Genomic DNA, 9,238 nt, shown 5'->3' on the forward strand with positions numbered 1-9,238 from the left:
TTATCTATATTCAGTAGTTCAATCTTTGTTTGTCTCGTCCATCTTCGCATTAAATATGACTCAGATATTTCTTGTATCTTCTCTTGATTAAGTGTCTTTAATGTATGATGACATAAAATACCTTTGAATTCATACATTTTGCATGTACATTCAACTATTTTGTTGTTAACATTGTACGTAACATGTGCTTCTTGCCTTTTTAGATGCTCTTCGCCCTCTCATACAATATGGTATTTATGCATATTCTTGGTTTGCCTACATTCTTATATGTTGCAATTCATGATCTGTATGACATGCTTCTTAATCCATTCAAATATAGATAGTGTATACAGATTTGCAGGTCGCATCAATATTTTCATGCTCAAAGTTACAGGGCGCGTGTTGAAGCATTCTATATCTTGTTCAAGCTCATTCTGTCTAGGATCGTTTATAAATAATTCATATTATTCCATGAAGTGAAATATTGTTAAACATGAAGACAAGGTTTTCTTCAGTGTGGCATACATAGATTCATCTTTTTATGTGCTTATCATACCTGCATAAAAGTATTGTCTTCCATATGTCAATGCCCACTTTTCTTTATTTGTATATAAATTTTCTAACCACACACAGTCTTCACGGTCGTACATTTGAATCATTTCTTCCCAATTAGACATAAAAGTGACCACATCTACACTCTCAAGTACACACCGTGTAAACTTTTTATCAAACCTTGTCTTTTGATTAAATATGTGTCCTATGTTCTTTGCTATATTTTGAAAGATATGCCACAAACATAGGCGATGATGTGCATCTGATCATACATGAGACACTGCAACTGCAATTGCTTGATCACCATCTGTAAGTACAACTTCAGGGTACTTCAACTATAAGAAAATTGTAGATTAGCGATGGACTATATCCATCGCTAATCCGTCGCTAAGTCGTCGCTAAACTGTTTAGCAACAGATTAGCGATGGATAGCGCCCATCGCGAATTTTTGCTTGCTAATTAGCAGAAAAACTTATATGTCGTTACTTTCGTCGCTAATTTGTGATGGATTAGCGACGAACATTATCCGTCGCAATATTTTAAAAACAAAATAAAAAAAAATGATCCCTGTCGGGCGGTATTTTTACAGCAATAAGCCGGACTTGTACCGCACCCAACAAGCATTGCACAGAACGACAACTCTGTCTCGTCGCCAGACTTGTACTATCCTTCGTGAATCGGTGCTCTCCGGCGTGCTCTCCGGCGTCGCCGTCCTCCGTGAACCGGCGTGCTCTCCAGCGTCGGCGTCCTCCAACAATCGCTATGCCTCATCGTCGTCCTCCGTGAACCGGCGTGCTCTCCAGCGTCGGCGTCCTCCAACAATCGCTATGCCTCATCGTCGTCCTCCATGAACTGGCATACTCTCTGGCATCACCGTCCTCTGTGAACCAACATGCATGCTCTCCAGCGTCGCCGTCCTCCGTGAACCGGCATGCATGCTCTCCGGAGTCGTTGTCCTCCATGAACGGGCATGCTCTCCGGCATCAGCGTCCTTCGTGAACCCGCATGCATGCTCTCTAGCGTTGCCATCCTCCATGAACCAGCACGCTCTTCGATGTCGCCGTCCTCCAAAGAAGTCAGTTTAAATCGAGCAAGGACGGTTTAAATTATGAACGGGGAGAGAGAAAATTTCACGCTTAGTTTAAATAAAAAACTAGCGACAGATTTAGCGAGGGAATTGCCTCGCTAAATCCGTCGCTAAAATGTTTTTCTTGTATTGAGAATTAGGGACAAAAAATTTATGTCGCTAATCCATCGCTAAGTAGCGACTGTTTAGCGATGAAAGTTTTTCATCGCTAATCCGTCGCTACTTAGAGACGGATTCATGAAAAAAGTTTTCTCTAGCTAATCTGTCGCAAATTTGCGACGAAAAAAATCCATCACAAATTTTCGTCGCTAATTAACATTTTTCTTGTAGTGTTCCCATTCATTGCCTGTGTAAATATTCTGAATAACCACTCAAAGGTTTCCTTGGTCTGGTCATACAAAAATGTGTCACCTAATATGCAACTCTGTGAGTGATGGTTCACTCTGACAAACTACACAAATGGTCATTGTTCAATATTCATCTTCACTACATATCAAAAAGAAGCACATCGTTAAAGCATTCATAATCTACTCTTGACTTTGAATCTACCCAAAACATATTCACAACATATTCATCTTCATCCAGTTGCATTGCACTAAAGAAACCAGGGCCTTTGCTTGATTTCTTCTGTAAGTAATCAACCAAAGAACATATTTCTCCATTCTTCATGTTATCTATCATCTTTCTTCTCAAGTAGTTTCTTAGATCCATAGGTATAAATGGCACATTCTTGCAACCACTATCTATGTGTGCGCACAAATTGATGTCTTCCTTGGTGCAATGTCGACGCTATCAGCTATTTCTGCAATTGCAGCATGCGCTTCAGTTACTTTATGATGTGACTTTAATATAGAAGTCATAAATAAAGCTACTAATTAATGGTTATGATCATTGATTAAAGTACGAACTACATATTTCTCATTTGGAAGTCTTCTTAACACTATTCTCGCTGGACAATCACATCTTGAATCTGGCTTGCTCCTTGTTGGATTTCCACTTGACTTCTTCTAACCTTCCTTAGAACAAACATATGTCTTTCTCACCACGATGCCTTGTGTATTTTTTGACCAAGAATACCTTCTATCATTGAATCCAAGTTTTAAGGCATAATCATTGTAAAATTTGTGTGCAACTTCTTCATTATTAAACTACATTCCTTCTACGGGAACATAGTCAAGTATGTACTATCATGTACATTCCGAGTGCCTGCACCTTTATCAAGTGTATTGTCATGATCGTCTACCTCATTATCGAATTGCATTTTTTCTGTTGAAACATTCAAGTCAAGAGTCAATCCAATGCATGCACCCTCCTTATCATGTGCATCATTAGTATACATGTTCACTTCTTCAGGTGCATCATTAGTACAAATGTTCACTTCTTCATAACTTTTCAATGATTGAGATACATCATCTTCACTGCAATCAGATGATAAGCTCACCACTGTCATAAGCAAGATATCAATTTGCATTAGCCAACACAAATTTTTTCTACGATTTATTCAAGATGCATATAATAATGGATACTGATTAGTTTAGCAAGTCAAAGAAACGATTGAATGAATCACATTATAAAAGAAACAACGTTTTGTTATTTACTTATACTATGCATCAAGTTGTTATTTACCATGCTAATAAAAGAAACGATTTATCGTATATGTGTGTTGATTATAGCGATTCACGTGACAACGATTTAATTATATCTACGACACTGTGAAGCAATTTCAATAGAAATTGCTAAATGAGCAGTGATTTAAATACGCAAATTGCCACCATAAGTGTGCAATAATATAAATTCTGCACGCGCACATTTTAAAATCATACTACAAATATCTTATAAATCGACACTAGAAAACACATAATATCTTACAAATCGACATACATATCGCATAATATATTACAAATCGATACGGCGATTCAGCATAATAGCTTACAAATCGATATTAACAAACAAAACAATATCTCACAAATTGATAGTATGTTACTACAACCGCGATTTGTGTTACATTGCATATACTGAATGAATAGATGATACCAGATGGGGTAGAGTCCCTTCCTCACATTTGTAACTAGGCATTCTTGTCAACAAGTGCCAGCGTCTTACAAATATCTTCTATTTTTCAACCGTCGAAAAGCCATCTACTTACAATAACAAAACAATGCCTTAATGACACTCACGACGACATACATTCTTCAACAATAGCATGATCACATGAAAAGGTACTCACTACGCCTTAATGGCACTTGTTGAAATGTTTGCGCGTCATTGCTTTTTTTCATACTGCCTAACGAAAATGAAGAAGAAGAGATGACTGTAAAAAGAGATGGCTGACAAATCCCCCTATGATGCCCACCAATGATCGAACTAGTCGATTGATTTATAGTTATCTCCATGAAGTATAAACGAACCCGAGAATGTTTTGTAACACAAGGCAGGAACGAGAAGGCGACAATGTGTTGTAACACAAGCTAAAAACCAAGGCGGGAACCTGGACTCGCGAGAATGTGCAAAACTATTTACGGGAGGACATTTCCGTCAAACACATATCTATCTTACGGGAGAACATTTCCATCAAATTCATATCTATCTTTTTTATATGTTATTTATCTTTTTTATATGTTATTTTATTATAAAATCATCATGGGTAACATTGGCATATGAATTGTTGTGGGTCCCAAGATATTCCTCCGTACACACCCGAGAACACATAAATTTGTGTTCGGGGGTGAACACACAACCCCCTCTCCAAGTTAGAAACCACGGGTGGCATCCCTTGCCATAAGGTAGTAGTTCAGCCAATGAGCAACCAGTATAAATCCCTCAGATTATCAAAACAAAAACTTTATTTTCCATCGTATGAAAATTTGCTCTCAACACTAGGTAGGGATGGCAGTGGACTTGTGGAAAACGTTTGGACTGGGGATTGAGGACATGAAAATGGAGGTAGGGATGAAGGTTAAAATCAAAACCTGTGTGTGGATGGACTTAAGCTTTTCCCCGCCCCGCCCCGTCCCTAATCCCTATTAGTAAAATAACTAAACTGCCTTTAGGAATGGCAGTGGATCAGAGAGAAACGGGTCCCATCTCACCGCATCTCGTTTGGACTGAGGACATGAAACAGGGATGAAAGTTAAAATCAAAAGCAGTGTGGGGATTGAGGCAAGTATGGAGGGTAGAATTTTGAGATGAGATGCGGTGGAGACCTTGTCCCCCGCCCCGCCCTGCCCCCTTCCACGGCACACCTAACGCTAGGGGTAGAAGTAAGTGGTAGAGGATTAGGTCTAACGAGCCTTGGACAGAGAAACTGTCCAAAGCACTGATTCATCATGAAATGAAAATGAAACACACCCAACACCTGCCAAAAGCACCCTATTTTGGACCATCTGTCATTGATGTCGTTCATCTAAAAGGTGAACGGCATCAGAATTTTTTGTGTATCCCATCTAGGTAAAAACCAACCTTTTGGATGGGTTTTTGGTGCTATTCATACCTATGATGGATGGCATCCAACTGCCTTTGACTATTTTTTCATCCAGAGCTCATTGGACCTGATAGGCTCTGGCATGCAGGGTTCCTGACCCACTTTCAAACTAGATCCCACCAAATTTGTCAGATATGAATAATTCTAGAATTTGGGTTGGATCATGGACCAGATAACAGAATAGCAACAGATCCAGGTCAAAAGTGGGCCTAATAGACAAGTTTTACATTTTTTTATTAAAAAAATCATATAAAGTCCCTTTTTTATGGAACTGGTACGACAGAAGTCCATTTCATATTTGAATCCAACACTTAATATGCAGCCAAAGTTTGATAGAGAGAGGGGAATGAATTCATCAAGACCATTTTTTATAAGACCCTAATTAGAACCCTCTAAACCGTTATCATGGTTTATTCACTAGTAAAGATGGTATCAAATTGGGTATTTAAATGCACAGGTGTTTTTAGAGATGAAAATCAATGCTTGTAACATGGTAAAACTTGATGAAAAAATAGTTTTTTGGTATAATCAATTCAATCCAAATAATGTCTTTTAGTACACAAGTAATGACAAACCCATCTATCATTTCAGATTAAACAAAAAGCCAGCAACTATGGCTTTTTGCAGGATCTTAACAAAAATTGGATCTAAATCAATTGGTGTAATCTACATAGTTTTCTTGTACAAAGTGGGTCGTCATCATGAGAGTGACAAATATGCATGTTTTTCAAAAGCTTCAAAAATCAGCAATTTTCAATGTACCAATATTTTGCAAAAAATACTTTTTTTATGAAGAATTGTATGATCCAAGGTAAAATGATCTCTAACATATAGGCCATGTTGAACATATTTATGGGGTCAAATTGAGTTAATACAAATTAGACCTATCTATGTGTTTCTCACTAACAAATAGGAGATCCAAAATTTGTTTCCCACTGAACAAACCTTGTAAATCACATGTATGCGTCTGATCTACCAAAAATTTATGCACACGCAATTGCGCAAATGCTATCCCCATCGTTATATGGTCTGCAGGTACCACTAAAAGAAATTACCTTTTTACTGGCGAACCCTGATTAAATAATGTGTGGGAGCAAATGAAATTACTCTATAGTGATGCCAGCAGTTCAAATTTAGGTATGATATCCAAATCCTGATCTGATTAGATAAAGCTTGAACCAGATCTGTAATCAAGTTTATATTTATTTTGCAGTTTTATGTCTGAATCTGAGTCTGAACAAATATGAATCAGATGGATAATCCAACCTGATCACAAGTAAAATATATCTAATTGGCTAACCAGATTCAAAGTTTATGTATTACCTTTTCCTGCCTTATTTTGGAACTAAATGTGAATTTAATTCAGCTATATTTGAGTAAGTCAGATTTGTAATGCCTAAATTCAAACCGAGTTTGACTCCTCTCATGCTTCTCTTATGCTTCCTACATATTTAGTCAATGCTTCTTATATGTTTTTCTTATGCTTATTTATATTTTTCACATGCTTCCTTTCACGCTTCTCTCTCACTTCCCATGTGCTTTCTCTAAATCAGTAAATCTTTAATATTTTGAGAAAAAAAATAAATTAAAAAATAATAAAATAAGCATATTCATTTTCACTTTGGCTTTTATTTGTTTCATTTGATTCTCATTTAGTTTCCCATTCTATTTTCATATTGATCGCTTTATGATTCTCACTTCCCTTTAAAAGTGAATCCTTGTTTCACACTTATAAATTTTAAACGGAAAATGACACATTTTTTTGAAATACCCTATAATTTTTTATATTCAAAATCACAAATATATAAATCTAAAAAGACCTTTATAAAAAAAACCATCTCTCATATATAAGAGAAAAAATTCATATAGAGGAGAAATTTCATATATATATATATATATATATATATATATATATATATATATATATATATATATATATATATATATATATATATATATATAAAAGAGAAAATTCACATATATAGGAAGAAAATCATGTATATTTAAGAGGAAAATCACATATATATTTTTTACAGAAAAGTCTATGTTCTAAGATTTGTATGTCTCTGATTCGAAGTAAAAAACTTGCATTTTTATAATCATTGGAAAGTTGAGACACTGGCCTATAATTTTTCTGTTTTGAATAAGAGCCGAAAATATAATGGTCTGACATATTTCAACCCAAAAATATTAGGATTTTTTTTTTAAAGTTAACATATGTTGATTTTCTTTTTCTTTTCTAATATGTAATAATGCAATGGTCTCACCAACGGACACGTTTCAACCGTACCAAGTACTAGAGAGCCCTGAACGCAAGCGCAAGCGTGTCTTAGCCTCTTAGTACTAGATCCAGTACGAAACCACCGTTAACAAATCTGATTAAACTATTATATAAAAAAAATAATTCATTTAAGTATTTCATCATTAGCATTGCCTTAACCGAATTAATCTCTAAGGAGTCAGTTTGCGCATGCACCGAGGTTTAATAACTCCTTAGAACAAAGTTCGAGGTAAAGGCGTCCAAATGACAAAATCCTTATACCATTGTTTAAGTAAGTAAACACAACAAAATTTTTTGATTTGAAATCAATTTAATCTGCTGGATTTTTTGTTAAAATTTCCAGACACATTATATTTAAAAATATTATCATTCAACTACCCATAAAAGAAATCAGCTGAAATATGAAATAGTTCAAATAAATATCAAACCATTAAAGCATTTGTTCAAATATGGACAAATAAATACTCAAATGAGTATCAAATTAAAATTAGACAAGTAGCCATCAGGATCTCGAGAACATCAATCACTCACAGCATCTTGCATTCATTCTACAAATCACATGTTACCTAAAAAATATTTTATTTTGAAAGCATAAGACTTTGAAGAGTCTCAATAAGATTCATACAGCTAACGTAAGATACAATACATAAAGCTTGCATAGTATGCATCAATCACCAAAGTACAACATTCAACATTTAATAGATAGATAAACGGTTAAACAGAAAGTTCATGCATTCATGATTTTAAAAATATACACAAGCATGATATAACAATTTCAGGCATGCATAACTGCATTTTACTTGAAATCAAGACATTCAATCATATGCATGAATCTACATAATCATATGAGCATAAATAAAAGTGTAGAAAAGTAAAGTGAGCAAGTATTTTAAGTTTCACTTGATTACCAAAAAGTCTATCGGGTATGCGTAGGCCCTCTACAAAATAGACTAGACCACTCAGATGTTTATTATGCTATATATTTTAATTTCTCGAGTAACTGACTGAGTCATTCTCTGAGGAGCAGAGTCAGGCCATGAGACATAACGGTGTGCTCAGAGAATTTGTCTAGGGGAATGACTTTGTGTCATACGATAATCATGATCACACATATTTTCAGAAGACCCAGGGACGTAAGAGGCAGTTCTGGTCCCCCTAAATTCTCTAGGTTGGGAGTCCGTTGAGGCATTTCCCCTCGCAGGATAATAAGAAAAAAAAGGCCTAGAGAGTTTCATACTGCCTACCCTCTCTAAGGTAGACAAAAAACCATTCTCGTTCAGCATACCTCGATAAAGGCATACCCAGAATCTTGCTCAGAGTTATCTTATTAATTAGGCCATAAGTAAATGCATCTACCATTTAGGTCAGTGCAATGTCATCTCATTATTCCCTCTTTGAAACCTTAAATTGGCATTTTATTGAGCACCTTAAATGCCCATGCAACCCTGTGGGATTTCTATCATCTTACATGTATTTCACAAATACTGCATTTCAAAACATTATATGCATTCTCATAAACAATTAATCATGTAAACATGTCATTCAATAATTTATTCTTGAAGTATCACATAATTTCAATAATTAAAAATAAGCATGCATCATTATCACAAATATGAATCAATCTATGAACTATAGTTCTAAATCACTGTCAAATTATTTAGGTCTCCTGGCTAGAGTAGCCCGAAACTGCACAACTAAAACATGTTGCCAAATAATAATACAATCAACATATCCATATTCATTTTTCATATGTTTTGTAAATACAATTATGCTCATGCTCATTTTATCGTTAAAATAAATAAACTTAAGTTGTCATAAATAGATTTGATCATAAATCTCAAATATAATTTGTGTAGTG

The sequence above is a fragment of the Nuphar pumila genome, chromosome 5, assembly GCF_984573655.1.
Source record: "Nuphar pumila chromosome 5, dmNupPumi1.hap1.1, whole genome shotgun sequence".
In the NCBI taxonomy this organism is placed as follows: Eukaryota; Viridiplantae; Streptophyta; class Magnoliopsida; order Nymphaeales; family Nymphaeaceae; genus Nuphar; species Nuphar pumila.